The sequence below is a fragment of the Drosophila navojoa genome, chromosome 4, assembly GCF_054131105.1.
Source record: "Drosophila navojoa isolate 15081-1374.11 chromosome 4, UAZ_NAV_1.0, whole genome shotgun sequence".
NCBI lineage: Eukaryota > Metazoa > Arthropoda > Insecta > Diptera > Drosophilidae > Drosophila > Drosophila navojoa.
In genome coordinates this window covers 14864041-14884470 of record NC_142892.1, presented here as the reverse complement: position 1 = coordinate 14884470, position 20430 = coordinate 14864041, and positions in this window count along the sequence as shown.

Here is a 20430-nt window from a genome sequence, read left to right as displayed (position 1 = left end):
GTCTGTACCGGTAAGCTACATACATACGTTTCCACCTACCGACAAATATAAATTACTTAGCATACATGCACAGACATACTTACAAATATATATGTATATAATGGCGTGTTCTCTTATTTTTAGGGTGTTACAAGTGTAAGACAAGTATTTCGGCCAGCTCTTTTACATTCGATATACTTTGTATAAATATTGCAAACTACACACATACCCCGTCGCAGCCATATACAGATATATGTATGGGAAGCCAACGCAAATTTCAAGTTCACTAAATTATGTACATACATGCACATATATTGTAAGTACACACACATACATATATACACATGCCCATACATACAATATTTATTCAACTTGGCGGCGTAACTTTCATCTAGTGTTGCCAGCTTTTGTGCTCCGAAATAAGTTGGATGGTGGATAAAATTAGGCCAAAACAGGCTAAAATATAAGGGAAAATGGTGAATTAGCGGGCTAGATGAATAGTGGAAAAAAAAGTATTTCCTCTAAGTATTTCCTCTAAAAATTGCCTAGAAGTATTCCTCTTTAATGCTTAGCTGAGCGATCATTTCACACACACACACAGTTCACTTCACTTTACTGCACTGCACGAGTGACCCCTACCAGACCTGAGCGACTGAAGAAATGCTGTAATGGCTGCCCTTTATATAGAGCGAGTTTCAACGACTAAGTCCTCTCTATCAGCTAGCGACTAAATCGCTCTCAAATGCTTGGCCAGACGAGACGACTGCAGACGATCTTCAGGTGACCAATGGGAGCACACTCTGCTGCTGCAAGCTTCCAAGCTGCGTTTTACACAAACATAAAGACCAGATGAGTACGGCTACATACATATCAATAATTTGAATGATCTTCTGTAGTTTTTTGGTTATGCATACAGACAGAGACGACAGACTGAGAGCTAGATAGGGAAATAAAGACATATGTATATACATATGTAATCAACTAAGCACGCATAGTTAAATCGGATTAATTCATTACGCTGACAATGTATTCATATTTACACATTAATACATACTTTTAATAATTTTTACATAGGCAGCAGTTAGGACTTCTGACCGACTGCTTTCAAATAGGCTAGATTTGGCCTGAAATAGGCTAAGCTGGCAACACTGTTTTCATCCATAAAGAAAGCCGCACACATATCCGTGCGCTCACACTCACACACACTGTCATGCACACAAGCGTATTTATTTAAGACAAATAAAAAGGAGAAAGAAAAAAACTGTTGCTTTCGCCTGCTGGGCTGCCTGGCTGTGGAGGTAAGTGTGTGCTGTGTGTCCATGTGTGCGTGTGTGAAGCTTCAAACTGAAATTGAGTTGAGAAGCTGCTGATTCTCATTCACTGACGGCAGTTCAGTTCTGCAATTTGTGTGTCACCAAATGTACCACTAACAAAGGCACAAACTTTTTTGAGACTCTTGTTGTAATTTTTTGTCATCTTGTTGTTGCTCTGTTTGCTGCTTGTGTTCGCTTCTGTTGAAATAAATGGAAGGACGCTTTGGGCATCAACTTTTAAAGTAATATTCGCTCGCACCCAGAATCCTGCACCGTCGCCCCGTCCCCTCTGCAAATAGAAAGTTTTCACACCAAATGTTGCCAACATGGTTGCTGTCTTGTACACAGATTTCGATATTAGTTGCCATTGTTCATGGGCAGCACTGGCAGCTGTCAAACACTTGATTGTATGTGTGTGTGTGCAGACTGTGGAATTGGGTTTAGCATTAAAGTGCCGTCACGTCGTATAATTGATTTAAAATTAGCACATTGCCTGCAAATTTAAATTGTTTACATGTGCCTGGGGACAGCTGGTGCTGCCATTGCTGCTGCTGCTGCTGCTGTTGCCGCTGCTGCTATGTGGGCGAATGTGTGTGTGTGTTTATGCATGTTTAATGAACATGCTGCTACTGTTCCCGCCAGGGTTGCTGTAATCGCATTTCAATATGCTATGTAACCCAAGCCGTGTCCCGTTGCGAGCTGCTCATCGCTTCCGCCTCTTCACTCGCCGGCAGGGAAAGGGGAAGTTGTGGACGTAGCCAACGCAACGCAACGGAACGCAACGTAACGCTGCAGCCCACCTCGTTCCTCCTGGGTCGCTTGCAGCGGCAATTTTAGTTTGTACGGCAAACTTTTCATAGCTTCTCTGACCCGTAAACGAGGTCAACGCAAAAAAACATTTTGAAAAATTCATATGCAAACGTATTTTCAGTTGCACTTGCACAGGTGCCAGATTGCAAAAAACTGAAAATTCCCCTTTCAAGTGTCCGGGCCATAGAACAACTTTTTAATGGCCGCACATTTTAATAGGTGTGTGGCTCAGGGTTACATCGACTCTCTCTCCCTGCCTCCTCTCGTTCACTCGGTCCAATTTGCTGCTAAAACTATGTTTCAAAGAAATTAAATTAACTGTAAACAACAGCTAAAGCCAACGTAACACATACTGTTAACATAAGGTAGAAGCAATTAATTGATAGTAGCTGTTACGTTAACAGTAACTATGTTGCACATCATGTAATGTTATGGAACTGGCGTTAAAGGAGATGGTTGAATGCTGCTGTTACGTAAACATCAACTACGTTGCCTGGACTTTTCAAATGCTAATGAGCTGAGGAGCGCATTACCTAACGTAAGGCAATGTAACGTAACATCTGACTTATTGAAAGAAGCACTTAGTGTTACGTTAGCAGCAGCTATGGTTCATGAAATGTGGTGTTATTGAGATGGCGATAGAGTTAAGTAAAATGAATGTAGCTATAATATTCGTATATGCTTGTCGCTAACAGCTATTATGTTGCTTACACACATTAAAAATAAAATGGGATGGCGTTAGAGCAACGTAATTTAACGTAACGCCATTTGATGTAACGCCATTTGACGTAATGCCATTTGACGTAACGTCATTGGACGTAATTCCATTTGACGTAACGTTATTTGACGTAATGCAATTTGACGTAACGTCATTTGACGTAACGTCATTTGACGTAACGTCATTTGACGTAATGCCATTTGACGTAATGCCATTTGACGTAACGTCATTTGACGTAACGTCATTTAACGTAACGTCATTTGACGTAACGTCATTTGACGTAACGTCATTTAACGTAACGTCATTTGACGTAACGTCATTTGACGTAACACCATTTGCCGTACCGCCATTTGACGTAACGCCATTTTACGTAACGTTATTTGACGTAACGTTATTTTACGTAACGTGAACGTTATTTTACGTAACGTTAACGTTATTTTACGTAACGTTAACGTTATTTAACGTAACGTAACGTAGCGCAGTGTAACGAAACTTAACGCACTACATTGCCAAGCGTAGCGTAAGTTAACGTATCGCAATATAGCGAATTATGGCATAAGTTAACGTAACGCAGGGTAAAATTGCGTAGCATTGCGATACATTGCGTCACGTTAAATTACGTAACGAAATTAACGTAACGTAATGTTAGTTGACTGTCAAATCAATCAATTATCGAGCGTTGCCCTACCGCTGTTGAGCCGTTTTGCATGGCTAACGTCGACGTTCCGCCCTTTTAAACTGTGCTGCAGACGAAGCTAATTCCACAGTGCATTAGCTAATTGTTTGGCCGCAGCTCGTGCGGAAGTTTCTTGCTTTCAGCTCAAAGTGAAACATTTTTACGTTTCAAGATAAGCGTCCGACCATTGACCATTGAACCTGCAAACCCCTAGCTCAGATTAAGTGAAGCTATCCTCTCGCACCCTCTTGCTCTCTCTGTCACTCCTTAAGCGAAATAAAACTTTTGACTAAACCTGGTGTTGCTAATTGTTGGCCCAGTCCCTCCGGTGCCCCCTCATCGCCCATCGGCCATTGCCAAACTAGAAGCCCATGAGTAATTAGGGTCTGGATTAGGTACTGCCTACGCTCTAATAAATTTTGCGCCTAAAGGCCATACCCGGATCCCGTCCAGCGTACGTCCGGGGCGTTGCCCGCCCCGTGCACAGGCCAGCAGCGGCGGATGCCGGCTGGCGGCTGGCAGAATGGGGCGACAGGTGAGCTGGCGGGGTCGGCGGGGCAGGCGGGGATCAGGAATACATCGTCGCAGCTCGTATTATGCCATCTCGCGTCCGTTGTCGCTGATGTACGTACGTGTTTCGGCGTGCTTCCGTGATAATTTCAAACTTTTGCACCAATTATGTGCACGGCAGCGCCGATTCTCTACGTCTATGTAGAAGCTCTACCGTTATGCCTGCCTTTATGTGTGTATGTGTGTGTGTGTGTGTGTGCGATGCCTTCGTTTTGTGTGCCTGTAGTTTATGCTCATTACGTGAGTGCTGCGCGCAGCAAACTCACAAATTGCTGTACAAGAAACGTTGCCGTTGGCATAACACAGAGCAAAGGCACACACACACACACGCACACGCACACAACTATGCACACACATACACCTGAGCAGAAATGCAAAGGAATTATTTTAGCTTTTGCAGCGCATTTTCGAATTTAATTTTCAGGTTAACTGCGCGCCTCACCCAAAAAACTTTCAGCTTTCATCCAGCCATTCCACGTGGCGTATACGCGCTTTTATTTTGTGTGTGTGTTTTTCTTCTTCTTTTTATTTTCATTGCCCATTTCCATTTCGGACAGCCGCGAGGGGCGCTCATTAAGTAGCGTACAGCGCTGGCAGTTAAAAATTAACCATCATAAAACTGTCAAAAGTTTAGCACTTTTTAATTAATTGTCGACTTCATCTTGTGCACTTTTTGCCGTTGATGCTTCAATTCCGAGTGCAGAAATATGAACTTAACCCAAACGGCAGCAACAGCTGCTGCTGCTGCTGCGGGGTCTCCTGCCGCTGCTGCCGCTGCTGTTGTTGCTGTTGTTGTTGCTGTGTGTAAAAGGGACTCGGCAGAATTACAGCTAAAAAGACTTGTACTCAAGTGGTTTTGTTTTATTGGCCTTAAAAATGTTGACATGTTTGTAGAATATTTAACAAAATAAAGAATATAAAAAGATTGTTTATATTTAAAGACTTGAGATTAAGCAGATAACATAAAAAAGTATGATAAATTTGGATTGGAGTATGAAAACTCAACTTAAAATGTTATAAAAATGTTAATAATAAGTCAAAGTAAGTGGACAGCTGACGAGCATGCTCGACTGTCGGACACTCTGGTAAATAAACTGAGTAAATTCTTGATGGTTTTCTCTGGAGTTACGAGGATATTTATAAATCATAAACCCAACCCACTTTAGAATGTCTTTAGCTTTCGCTAGAGCCAAGTAAACTTCTATAAATGGACTGCTTACAGTACATATAATCCTATTCATATACTCTTATATGCACTTATACTAAAGAGAATTCAAATATTAAATGCAGACATACTTTTATATAGGATAATCGCATTCATATACATCTATTTGCATACTATATAGCTTCTGCTATAGACTTATGATACGCTTATATTAATAATCTACGATAAGGATACATATTTCTATATGCAATCTATATACTCTTATACTTAGTAATCATATATACGTATAGTCTCCTATACACCTACTCTTATAATTATATAGTCTTATACATTTATATACTCCCTTTCACAGACATTCATAAATTATTCTATGCATCTCTCTGCTAACTTATTCGAACTGCCCTCGTTTTGATGCGTTGCAGCTATGCGTGGCATCTGCTTAGCTACCCAACCCCGCCCGGCCTCGGCCAGGCCCGCCCATTCGCTATTCGCTATAACTTGACATATAATTAAGGCACTTGCCAGCGTCTGTGCATGTTCTCGGTATGCTCTGTTTAAGAGCTGATATAAAAAGTTAAGTTCCGCTCGACGCGCTTCCAAATGTTGACACTTGAATATTTTTCGAGGCTTGTTTACCTTCTGGACATTTCCTGGCTAACATCCTGCGGCTCCTGCAACAGCAACAGCAACAGCAGCAGCATCAGCTCAGCACGTGCAGGTTTGCTGAAAGAGAAAAGAAATATATAAAACGTATTACCATGCCTAGGAGATTACTTTAAGCGCTCTCGGTCTAGACAAACAGGCAGACGGACGGACGGACGGACGGCGGAGACGGCGAACAGTCAGGGCAGAGCATAGAAATGAAAAAATGGTATAAAATGGAATGAAAATTCCTTCGTTTGTGGCGTCTTTTATGGTTTATAGTTTACGTTTTTCCATTTGCTTACAATTGTCGGCACGGAATTGCATAAACTATCAGGCGGAGCAGGAAAAAGGAATGGTAGGAGCACGGTGCAGGAGGTAGAGTAGCGGCAAGAGTGAAAGTGGAGGGTAGAGGGAGCAGAAGATGGACAAGCAATTGGCGAAAGAGCAGCAGGAGGAATATTAAGACTGCAACGTTTCCGATTCCTGCTCCGGCTGGTCCTTCTCCTATAAGCAATAGGAGTAACAGAGTAGCACCAGCTGTAGCATTAGCAGAAGCATTGAACGGGATCAGAAAACAGTAGCAGTACTATTGTAGCTGGCTGAGAGTCTGGAGGATGAGGAGGAGCAGCACGAGCAGGAGCAGGAGCTGGGAACAACAGAAACAGCAGCTGCAACAGCTGCTTCTGAAGCAGCCCACAGGGAACAGGAAGCGGGTAGCTGGAACAGAAATTGGTCTACAGGCAAAGTTTGTGTCGCATTTTCTGTGAGCTGCCACGGCGGAATATATACATAGTTACATTTTGTTTGTTTGTTTGTTTACTTCAAAATTGTAAATGGATTAGCCGGGCTGAGTGAGCGAACGACTGAGCGAGCGAGTGCACAGCAAGTCTGACAAATTGAATTTGTTAGCCTCCAAAGCGATGAGAAGTTTTCGAAAACTTTTGCTTGCATGGTTGAGGATATCGGACGTGGATAGCAACATGGATAGCATGTTAGAGCTGGCTCCTATCGCCATAAGCTCCCAGCCACACAGCAAACTTTTGCAGCGAAAGTGTTGCAGAATAAATTGCACTTCGACTAAAGGTGGCCCAGAGGCAAAAACTGGATGGCAAGAGCTTACTTAAGTGGCGAGCACACACCATGACTGGCTGACTGGCTGACTGGCTGACTGAGTGATGCAACTACTGGCACGCAGCCATCAATAGTTGGCTTCGGCTAAGAAATAGCTGAAACAAATAGGTGATTAAGTTGCAGCTGACGATTGTGCAGGTGTAGCTAAGTTATTTGAGTGCAAGAATTCAAATGGAATGCCAGTCAAAGAAGCGATTAGCCAGTGCTGCCCATCTCGCAACAACTGCTTAAAGTATTAATTGACATGTTATTAATTAAGCTACTAGCTGATTTATGTTAAACTACAGTGAATGTTAAGATAACATTAATAGCAACATTGCTGCACTGGCTGAATGTTAGCTTACATAACTCACCAAATTGAATTCACCACTTTGAACTTTATCTTTAAACTCACCAAATTCAATAAATAGTGTTACCTATCTCCTTATAGCTGCAAGCCTAGCTTATGCAGCTTCATGTTATTATTGGGCTTTAATTCAATTATCGAGTGGACATTCAATTAAAAATGTCTACCCATGCCAGAAAGTTTACTTAAGCAAATAAATGCAGTTAAATCAAATTCTAATCGCTTAATTTGCCTACCTTATAGCTATGCTCATTCCAGATCATCTCACCCTATTCAACAGATTCGAAATTAAATGTTGTATTTTTCTGGCACAGCCATTCCCTTTACGCTGTTGCCCTTACCGACCGATCAAGATAGCTACATCTACTACATACATATTTACGTTGCTTTGCATCATGTAAATCCCTCTCTCTGCACAAATGTAATTAAATTAAAGTGTTACCCATCATATCAGTTTTTATTGCTGCTCGTCTAGGCCCAATTAGTTTGTACAGAATGTTGCCCTTTGCCCGTGTCAAACGCATAACTCAGCACAAATGCAATTAAATGTAAGCCATTAATTTAATTATCATTGCCGCAAGCCTAGAGTTTAACATTGCCCAATGCCCATTGCCCATTGCCCATAGGCGGTAATTCAATTAGATGTGTCCGGTGTGCTGTGGCAGGCTCTTTAAAGTGCTGCCCATCATTATTTACTCTCTTGGCCAGTTAACAGATTTGATAAATAGCTTTTCGTAATCGCAGCCAAGTGAATATGCTCGCTCGGCATGCTCAAAATCGGCTAATTTGTATTACTAAATTATTAGCACGTACATCACATAATCTACAATATATGCTCCATTGCTACCGACCACGCCCCGACACTTTAATAAACCCTTTTGCTAGTTATGTTAAATCCATGTAACGACCACTCGCTCCCGCCCATGCCCCCCACTTCCCCACTCACGGTCTCTATGTCATTTACATTATTATGATGAGATGCAAATCTCGTTAAAGGACACTTCAGTCACTCCCCTCAGTCGAGGCAGCTGAGCTGCTCCGGCTGCCAGCTCCTGCTGCTGCTGCTGGCTGCTGGCTGCTTTGTTGCTCTGTTGTTGCTTTTGTTGGCTGGTCCTTTTGCCATACTTCAATATGTGTGCCATATGCCCCAGTCTGGTGAGCGCGCCATCCGCAACCATGGATGCAGACGTGTGTGTGTGCGAGTGTGTGTGTGTTATTCTTATGCAAATTACATTTCCTGTGTTTGAGCTACAGCTTGTAGATACATATGTATGTGTGTGTATGTGTGCCCTGTTATTTTGTATTCCATGTAAGTGTGTGTGTGTGTGTTCTTATTTTGCATGCACACACACACACACACAGAGACCCTCACACATATATTTAGTTCAAAAAATATTATACAATTCTTTTGAAAAAGTCAACGACAAACAGGCCAAAGCTCATAAATGTATGCCGCGTGCTCGCTCTCTCTCTCTCTCTCTCTCTATCTCTCTCCCGCTCTCTCACTCTGTTATTCTTCAGCTGCCCTCACGCCGCCTCTGTCCCTTTCACACACACTTACTGAGTGCATATTTGTGTCCTGTTATGACATATTTGTTGCTGGCGTCGAGTTTGTTTAGCATCTGATTTGCATTTGTAAACTTTACTATGTGTCATGTGTCCATTTGTTTTGTTAGCATTTTTGCAGATTTACGTATCAGTGGCAGGCATAGACAAACACACACACACATGTACATACATATATATAGATACCCGCAAGCCTGAATGCCACACGCTGCGTCATTTCCCACAGGCTGTGCGATGGTTTCACCTTTGAGGTTATGGCCGCACACGTGCGCATTTTCATTTTGATTTCCATTTCCATTTTCATGTTCATTTTTATTTTTATTTGAAACTCATTAGTTGCTAGAGCATTTTATCATCGCTGATGAGGCTGGCTCAGCATGCTGCTCATGGATAGATACGCTTGCCAAAAGCAGGCATCCCAAATACAGTGTAATATATCAGACATGTGCATGTATACACAATATAACGGTAGCTTATATAACGACACTTTAGCTTAAATAAACATCAAGCTCTACTAGTTTTGCCATCAGCCATCAGAAATTAAGTTAAAGCCCAATCAACTCGGGGCGTTAATTGAGTTAGCAGCCAAGTCGAGTTGTATAAGAGTCGAGAGCCGGGGAGTGTATAAGAGTTTCGTTGCCTCGCCTAGGTTAATGGCTGTGCGGCAGCACGTCTGACAATTGGGAAATTGGAAGTTAAAACCATTAAATAAATGAGCGTCACACAAGAGTCACCGCAGAATCACATTGCCAGTGGATGCTGTGGCAGCAGGAGCAGCAATAGCAGGAGTGGGAGCAGCAGCAGGAGCAGCAGTCGCAGCAGCTATTTGGCATTTTTATCTCTTTCGATTTGCACAGTCATTCAATAACCCGCCCAATTCGGCTTGGGTTAGGGTTTTCGGTCTGGGACTTGGGCTCCTTTTTGGGGGACTTTGTTCTGGGTGGGCCATTTCTGATTTGGTAACGCACTTTCCACAAAGGACAAACAGACGAAGGGACGACCAGGCGGCCAGGCGGCCAGGCGAACGGCACGGATGGGCGGGCAAACAGGATGGCCTGTTTGAAAGTCAACAGTTTTAACCTAATCACAGTGGATTTTATTGCCTTCGCCGTCAAATCGATACGAGCGCGCCCCCAAGTCGCAACGGCAATTGTGGAGCGCCACAGGATGTGAATGTCCTGAAAGTCTAAAGAATCATTAGGACCGTAGCGCTAGTGCTGCGTAAGAATTTTCGAATTTTCGTCTGCGTTAAGTGCTGCCCGCCCCCAGGCCAAAGCTGAGCTGGTGGAAGGGTGCCGCATGTCGTAAGCACCCAATGTTATTTATCTCTAGATTAAATGGATTTGTGTGCAAAATTGTCTATTTAACAACAGCAACTCAGCAACTCTGCCGTGGCAGCTGCCGTTGAGGAAGCTAGTTCATTGTTTGAACTACTCGAGCGACGTTCACCATTTTGATTGAGTTTCGAGCTCAGAGCTGGGAGCTGAGCTGGGAGCTTGACAAGGCGCAGCCAAGGCAATCTGGACGTGAGTGGATGAGGTTTTCTCTATGGCAAGTGTAGCTTAACGCTTTACAATTTGCTGGTTTTAAAGGCAATTAGAACTGACAAGTGCCTGTCGATTGATTTGGATTGGACAACGTTCGGCTTTTGTCAAATGGTCGGCCCCAAAACACGTTCATTGCATTCTATAGAGCTAGCTGAGTGGCTGTCCGTCCAACCATCCACTTGTCTATTTGTATGTGTGTGTATGTGTGTGTGTGTGCACAGCCATTGAGTGCTTGTCAACCAAGTTGGCAATGGCGTGGCCCACTTACGCTTGGCTGTGGCCCATTTTAACAACTATTTCTATTTGTGACAGGGCTTTGATTAAAGCAGCAAAGCAAAGGATAGCAGCGATTAACTTTAAGCTATTGACTTGAGTCTCTGTGATTGGCAAGCGCTGCTTCTCGAGAAACACTATCCACTATGCGAACCCGTTGAAGCATAAAACCCTATCCGATTCATCTTGCAGCGAAAAGGTCTTAAGAGCTACTTAACAAGCATATGTACTAGCCAGGGGCTAAATGGGTATCCGCTAGCTGTTTATTTGCTCTTGATGTTAAATAACTTAGTTCCTGTAATTTGGTTGGGGCTATATGAATAGGGCGGTAGAATGACGAGCAGAATGAGGATTGTCTTTCTTATAGTGTTCCCTCTTCTTCCTCAAGGATTTTTTTTTTATGTTTTATTCTTCCTATGCTTATTATACTTATTCTATGGAAGTGCCCACTCGTCCTTTATCCTTCTACCCCTACCACTGTTGCCCTATACTCCTTTTACTACATATCCCTGTCAATCTCTATAAATACCTCCTACGCTTGCTTTCAACCTTCACATTTTCATCCTTTGTCTAAACATATTTTCCTCCTCCTCAACCTGCTGCGGCTCCACTGCCTTAGTTACTCCACATCGCCTTTTCCTTTTACTTCTCACTCCTCCTTAGTCATTCACCCGCTTCTTCCTTCCCCCGTACAGATCTACCTTGATTTCCTGAGAATCGCATAGAGCAGCAATATCTTGAAATAATAAATTTATGCAACCATAATTGTCTATGGCAGACAACAATGAAACGCTTAACAATAACTTTCATATTTCTTGCTTCCTTTCTCTTCCTTCCTCTCTCTCTGTCTCTTTCTCTTCTGTCTATCTCTCTTGCTCTCGCTACACAAGCGATCCAATTGCAATCTTAATGTTAAAATCGTTTTACAGTCGGTCAGAGTTCGCTTTTCGGTAGTCATCGATGACCCGAGCAATCGTTGCCAACCTCTCGATTACATTGCAATGAAACTTTCTCAGTCTCTGCACACGCACACATACACAAAGAGAGAGAGAGAGAGAGAGAGACAGCGAGACGAACCCATCAGGCCAATGGCCATTCACAATAGACGCCGTTAAAGCTCAGCTTACAGCTTACAGTGGTCATACGCACACACACACACACACAAACGTACTGAGCTCGCACACAATGGGGCCTTTTGGTTGGGGCAATTTAAAATAATAGTCTAATAAAGTTACTTAGCTGGCGCGCAGCTGATTAGGTTGCCACTAGATGCGGCAAGAGTTTTCCACTCTGTGGCGCATCCCCCATCTTAAAGCCAATTTTCCCCAATTTTATTATTGCGCTTTTTCCAGTCGGACAGCCAGGCCACAATAGCTGTACTGTCTCAGCCTAGAACCAACAAGAATTTCATAGGCTTCTCGAGCAATGACTGTGAAATACCCTGTGATAATATGGAGAGTCGAAAGGCATGTTTAACTGTTGAGGGAAGTGAATGTGACAAGGGTTATATATTTGAATAGGAATATGAAGAGTTGAATAAAGGAGAAGAAAGACCGTATTATAATATAATGTATGTATGTATGTAACAGACTGATGGAGGAATTCCTATATCATATATATGTATATAGTTGATCAATTTAAAACCACATTTAATCTAATTATTTTACTATTTAATTTTTCATTATAAAACTGGCAGGAGATACTTAACTCTGCCATTACTGAAACGTATATTCATAGCAATTCTATATACCCCATATCTATGATAATATATTTTCTATATATCCCAATATAAAAATCCCTAAAGAAAATTCCAATTATATGTGCATATCAATATACCTTGTCACTCGATTGCCATTACAGGGTATGTTCGCGTTGATTCGTTTGCTGGCGCGCTCGTTTGGATAATGCGCCGCGTGCCTCCACTGCCGGCGATGGCCTTTTTGTGCTTATGGGTGAGAAATGCTTTCTTTATGTATTAATAGTACTCCCTTCTGCACTCGAGCGCCAGTGGGGGCGCTCGGCGCGCCTCTGTCGGCGAGTGTGGGGCATCACCGAGCACATTTATACCGTGGAATGACTTTAGTGTTGTATCACGTAGTAAATAATTCCTTTGTGGCGTTGTCTTGGTTGGCTTACGGCTTACGGCTTACGGGTTTCGGTTTTTTGGCTTTCAGCTTTGAATGCCTGCTGCCTGCTGCCTGCCACCTACCCCGCCCCGCCCCTATGCCCCATGCCAGTCCTATTCACCGTTGCAGCCGCCAACCTGGTCTAGCTAGGGGCCCAGGGCCCAGGCCTGGGCGGGTTTTTGGTTGGAGACGTCTGCTTTTATTGTTACGTGGCAAATACAACATAAAAGCGAACGTGTAAATGTTATTTCTTGATTTATTTTAGTGGTGCATGCAGATGCTTATGCCACCAATTTTTAAGGTTTTCGCTTTAGTACATAATACACACACACACACGCACACACACACACAGATAGATTGCTATACAAAAATCAGAGAACGACATCGACCTACAAAATATAAAAATTCTGCTTACCTTGCACAAATATTTATACACATATACATATGTACATATGTATATATGTATGTATGTATGTACATAGGTATGCATATATACATTCGGTTGCTACATCACATAAAATTACACGTGTGTACCGTCTGTGTGTGTGGGTGTGCGGTTGTCTGTGTTTGACATTGTTGAGTTTGGCAAATTCTCGTTGCTTTGGTATTTTTCATTCTTTTACTCGCTCACGAAACTAAAAGAGTATATTGGATTTCTGCACTGTTCGTCAGTTGGTCTCTTTGTTCTTTCGTTTGTCCACTTCTGTCTGATTGACCGAGGGCCATCTGTCCGTCCGTCCGTTTGTTCGTTTGTCCATCTGTCTGTTCGTCTATCTACCAGTCCGAGTCTGTCCATCCGTAGGTCTACCTTCTCATTCTACTCCCTAAATTCCCTTCCTTCATCTGTTTGTCTAACCACCTGTCCTGCCGGCCCACTTTTCCTTCGTCTTTCCGCCTGTCTGTCAATCTATTACTCCGTCCAACTATCTGTCTATCCGTCTATCCGTCTATCTGCCTGCTCTTACCCTCGTCTAAGCAGAGCTCTACAGTGTTGCAGCTACTATGCTCTATGTTTTCATATAGTCTTAAAGGCATATTTAGATTTAATTACTTTAATCATTTTCTCATCTTGAACAAGTATTAGAGCAGTCGATAATGCCCAACTGCAACGTTCTCGAATTGATTTTTTTCTCTCTTTGTTTTCATTATTATTATTATTTTTCTTTTATTTAGTGTCTGCTGAACATTTTGTAATATTTTCTTCGTTTATCCACAATGTGTATTAAAAGTCTTGTGACGTCTTCTATAATGGCCATAATTTTGTAATTTCCTATTTATAGCTGCGGGCATTTAAACCAAATTTACTTATGCAGATAAAACTGCGCGCAGAATTTCCTGGACTTTAATTACAAACGAAACGCGAATATAAATTCAAGATTTTGTGTGGAAATATTTGCCCGAGTGCTTAAAATACATTTTATATTAATTATAACTTAAAGTGCATTGGAAAATTAATTTGAATTTTATAAATAAATATTTGAGTATATAAGTAAGAAATTCATAATGTAAAATAATAATACAAATATTAAATAATTAACTTGTCATTTAAAAACATTTTTTGTTTTCGTTTGATTAAATGCTGAAACATTTCACATACATACTTCATTTAAATTTAATTTATGCCTAATATATATATGTAATGAAATTCCACTTAAATATATGCATATACAAAAATTTCCAATTAAATTTATTTTGCTTCTTTTTTTTTTTTTGTAAAATCATTTGGGAAATGCTTCAATTTAATTGAAAATAATATAATATTCAGTCAGTCATAATTATAATTGCTGTCAGCTTTATTTGCTGTATACATTTGAATTTCTTTTAAATTCAATCCACTTCTAGGGTATCTTAGACCCAGTCCAATCTCTTAGCTCTGCTTTCCCTCCCCCATTTACACACTTACCTTGTTGGAGAGCAAATATTTTTCTTGGATGCAAAAGATTTAACGTACAATATTTGCGTTTGCTCTCAGCTCTCGTAAACGTTCGCCACTCCAAAAATATTATATATGTATATGCTCTGTATATATGTATATGTATATGTGTTGTTTTTTATACCCTATAACAATAAAAACAAAATGCGCAAACATATAAAAGGCGACGAAAGGGTATCATAAAGTTCCATATAAAAGTCGGATGTCCAACATTTATGCATGCCATAAATATTTATATTATTAATCGCCTCAGTCCCACTCGCATCTTAATTGCGTTTATCTATCTGGAAGCTGCAATATTTATTATTATTATTAATTTGCTTAAGCGCGTGAAATACGTAATTAAAGGAAACATTTTGTATTTATGCGTTTTTGTTTTTGTTGTTGTAGGTTAATATTTTCTTAAATGGAAGAAACATTTTTTTATTATCTTATATCGTATTATCTTGTAATATGTTTTTTTTTTTGCATAATTTAAATGAGGTCTGAAATTGATATGAGATATAAAATGTGAATACGGTATTAATAATTTCATAGAATTTATTTCATATAGAATTTATGAATAGATTTTTATTTGATTTTAGACGAACTGCAGATTATTTAAAATAAAATATATATAAAATATTATTTTTATTTTATATGCCTAATATATATTTAAAAACATATTTATGATAATAAATAAAGAATTAATATTATATTTATTTTATTATTTAAAAAAAAACTGTATTAAATAGTTTTTTTTTAAATAATAAAATAAATGTAATATTAATTTTTTATTTATTATATATGTAGAAATTTAAATATATACATTGTATATGCAAAATGTTATTTAAATTTATTATTTAATTTAAATTTTTTATTTACGTAAATGATTAACATTTTTAAAAGCCTATTTAAAATTTAAAAAAAGAATAAATGATTAAAGACGCCAAAGGAATATTTTTATAAAATAAAAAAATAAATAAAATTATGCAAATAATATTTTTTAATAATAATATTTAAGCTATTATTTAATCTAAAGCAATATTTATATTTATGAATACTTATAAATTAAATCCAGAGCTCAGCCAAGCTCTCGCTTCAACCCAGCACTTAGTGACTCTGCTGGCTAGGGTATCTGCCCCGTCGGTGGTGTCTGCTGTCGTGCTTGTTCATTGGACGCGTTTGGTTTTCATGTTGTGTCTGTTGTGCCTGTTGACGCAAATTGCCAAAATTGCCTGTGGTTGTGTTTACATGGCGAATGTAACAGACAAGTGACAGCAGCACGCACCAAATTCAAATAAAAGCCAATGCCAATGCCTGCCCAGGATACCAGGCTGAGTGTAAAAAAGTGGGGGCTGATGTTGGGTGGTTTGGGGCTGGGATGACTTGGGTGGTTGCCAGCAATCGTGCGTTACATTATTTAATTCTGACATGTGCTTGAGGTTTGGCTCTAACTGTGTGCGTGTGTGAGTGTGTGATGTCTGTGTGTGTGTGTGTGTATGTGTGTGTGTCTATCTGTGTGTGCCAATTCAAATTTAGGCTAATATACCTTTGATATATGCCTGCAGCACACACATATTGTATATAAATATTGTAAATATATGCATATATATTTTATATACATATATATAGCTAGATCTACATGCTGTAGATATATCATGCATTCATCAAATAGAAATCCCCAGCTTTGATGATTGATTTATTATTGCCTATCAATACAAATTTATTTTGTTTTGACTCACAGTGAAGAGAATATTTTTCAATCTTAAAGTTTGCCTTAAGCTCCTTTTTGCTGTTGTCGAGTTTGTTTTAGTTTTTCTTTTGTTGTAATGCCCATCTTGAGACACGAATTTAATTGCTTCGACAATTCGCATTTGCTTTTCATTTTGTGCGTCTTCTTGCAGCTCCTTTGCTTTCTTTTCACTCCACTCTGTGAATGGCATTCAGCATTTAGCATTCAGCTGAGTTGGCCCGATGACGATAGTCCTTTACATATATACATACATTTCACAGCATCAATGACTCGTATACTCGTGCTGTCAGAGCAGAGCTGGGTATACGAGATATCCTTTCACTTCAAATTTATCGTATTCCTTATATATTTGATTGCATCTACTTGATTACACGTATTTGTTTAGCAACTTTTCATCTCGCTCTCGTCGTCGAGCTCTGCTCTGCTCTGCTCGGCAATGGCATTGTCTTTAAATCATTTTGGTTCGAGCATTTTATAGTCGTTCTCTTGCCAGTTTACTCCCTTTTCAAGTAACTCATTCAGTCGCTATCCTTTCGTTCTGCGATACGTTTAACTGTCAATGCCCTGGATTTAGGAAGAGCTCAAATGTGGGTGGCTTTGTTTGTTTTCTTTTGGAGATGTATGCGAATTTATTTCTAGAGTTCGTTTTTATATTTAAACGGCATTTATATTTTATAGGTATTAAAAAAGAAATAAATTAAATAAATGATATCTAAATTATGAAATTAATATTTAAAACAAGAAAATCTCCAGATATATATTTTTTAATTTTTATAAAAATTATTGATAATCAAAATTTTAAATATTTAAAAAATAAATAAATAAAAATAAATAAATAATATCTAAATCACCAAAAAATATTAAAATAAGAGAAAATTGATATTTTTAATAATAAATAAAAATTTAAAAAAACAAAATAAAATAAAATAAATAATACCTAAATTATAAAATAATATTAAAATAAAGAAACTAACTAAATATATTAAAAAAAAAAATTATTAATAATCAATATTTTTCAATAAAATAAAATAAAATAAATAATACCTAAACTATAAAATAATATTTAAAAAAAAATATTAATAATCAATGTTTTTAATATTAAAAAATAAATAAATATCAATTATAGCTGACTAATATTCATTATAGAAGTAGATTCCAAATGTTTTCACAGACTTGTTGGTCAATAAATTCTTAGGGTTACCATATTCTTTCATAGTCAGCGCTTAAATTTATTTCCTGCCTCTATAGAGAATCTGTACTCTAATATTCACAGCTCTTATGTTACATCAGGGCATCAGCTCGTTCATCATTAGACATTCCCACTCATTCGCACTTGTTGTTTATACGCACACATATACATAATGCATTCTTTTTTTTTGAAAAGCTTAGCACTGGACACACTCTCTTCAAGGGGTTGCGTTGGCCCTTATCAAACGCTCAGCTCTGGGCAGTCGCTTTTCCACCTTTTTTGCAGTTTTTGCCCTTTCAGTCTTGTGTTCATCTTTTGCGAGTTTTTCTATCTGCAGCCCCAATAAATCTACCATCGCATATCTTGGGGCTCGCTCGTGTTTTTACAGCATCAACAAAATAACTCAAAGTGTCATCAGAGCTCTTGAAGTCTATTGTTGTTCAGCCATTGTTCGGCTTTTGTTAGTGGGGCAGGTCGGTTTGAGTGTTGGGGTGGTGGGGTGGTGTTCCCTTCCGGGCTCAGTTTTTGAAGCTATTTGGCCCGCAGCTGTTTGCCATTGCTTATCCGTATACAAAACGTTAACGCTTTGAGGCTCGACAATCGTTAGGCGTAACACGTGTAACCTTTGTAACAATGCGAGTATTTGCCTTGCTTTCAGCAAAATTGTTGCGATTGGTCCTTACGCCTATCTGAACAACAGTCAGGCACCCCAACCTAACCCCAACCCCCAGTCCCAATCCCACTTTGTTTGAGCCTGCTCTCAAACCGGAAGCAACATTTTTATTAGGTGAGTCTTGCTGCTGCTTCTTCCTCTTCTTCTTCTTCTTCCCGGTCTTCGTGTCGTTCTGGGCGACACGGCACCTACTAGTCCCGACGTTTGTAAATCACTATGCTAGTCAATGAGTGGGCGGCCAAGGGGACGAAGAGGCGTTGCAGCTACTCAAGTGCACACACACACACACACATACACATATATATAGAAATATATACCAACTTCTCTCTCTCTCTCTCTCTCTCTCTCGCTCTTACACTTTCTCTCGCTTCTTTTCTCCTTTTCGCTCGCTGCGTGTATTTTATTCATGACATTTTAGGCTTTGATAACAATCTAAGCAAAATGTACGACATTGTTGGGTTCTCCGTCTTGAAGAGCCCCTGATGTGCCCTCTGTGTGAGTGCCACTATATGTATGTGTGTGTCTGTGTGGGTGAGTTGAGGTGTATTGCGCCCACGCAACCCTCAATTCCCTTGGCACCTTTATGTATTTTGTATTTGATATTTCACATCCTATGCCGACCCGCCCACTGCCCACTTCAACGGTTTTATTTTCCTTCTTACCTTCCGCTCTCTCCCTCACTCTCTTTTACGTTATTTTTTTTTTATTTTTTTGAGTGCCCCGATGCCAATGCATAGAAATTATTATATATTATAAATCATATGATGCCATCACATTATGCCCAGCCATACAATTTCCCATAATCGTCAAGGACCTACGCCAGCTGCCATTGGCTCTGGGGAAATTTTTTTGTTGCCTTGTTTTGTTTTTTAAGTCAAATCATTTGTGGCCTTGATTTTGAGCCAGCTCCAGAAAAGGGACACGGCTGATGCGTGACACGAGCGAGCGTAACAGCTGAGCAATATATTTATGCTTAGCTTTAAGAATCTGTTTAAGAAATGATATTCAGGAAATGCTGTAAGTATTGGGAAGAGGGAATATTTGAGGAGCAGAGAATCATATTCGTGGAATGCATATGGATAGGTTTTCATAGTAACTAAATAGCTTTCAAATTATAATCATTGATTAATAGAGGGGACTATAAATATGATTAATAGAGGCGATTATAAATATGAGTATGGTCGTAGTGTTGCCAAGCAAATTTGATATACTCAACTTTTCAAGTTAGCTTATCCTTTTTCTTATTCTTAAAAATTTTAAGGAAACATTTGTCAAGACCTATACAATATGTTATAGGATCTCAAGTTTTCTAACTTGAATTTTAGAAAGAAATTGTTTACTGATTTTGTGCGAATTTATTCTTATTCAAGGTGAAGATGAAGGCATATGGGGCAGTCAGTCAAAACTTTTACGGATCCACGCAGATTCTAACTAGTCTCTCGAAAAATGTAGAAAAGGCTTATAAACAAGGAATTTTTATGGGTTAACAGTAAAAATAAAATCTGGAAAATTATCTCTAATCTGATCTGGCATTACTAAAGTAAAACTATCTGCTAAGTATTATGGAAACAAAGAAAGGAATCCGTTTGAAAATTCTCAGTTCTACAAATTTGAAAGATAAATTATAGAAAAATACCTAAATTTTAAGAAATATACATATATATACATATATAAAATAGAAAGCAAGAAGGTCCACATGCAAACTCCAATTAATTAAATAAAAGTCTTCCTTGCATAATTGAAATTTCTTGGAGCTCTATGCAAAACTTCCTCAAACCGCTGCATAAAATGAAATGAAATAAATGAAAATTTAATTATTTATAAAATACATTTTAAGGGGCAAACGCAATATTTACGTCCATGCGGGCAATCAAAGGACAGAGAGAGAGAGAGAGAGAGAGAGCGAGAGCAAGACGCAGCAGGAGTGGGTGGGCGGCAAGACACATTATGCACGCTGAATGCACACACTCGATGCTAATTATTGCTTGCATTGTATTGTTTGTTATTGATTGATTAATGCAATTCCTGCTTGTTT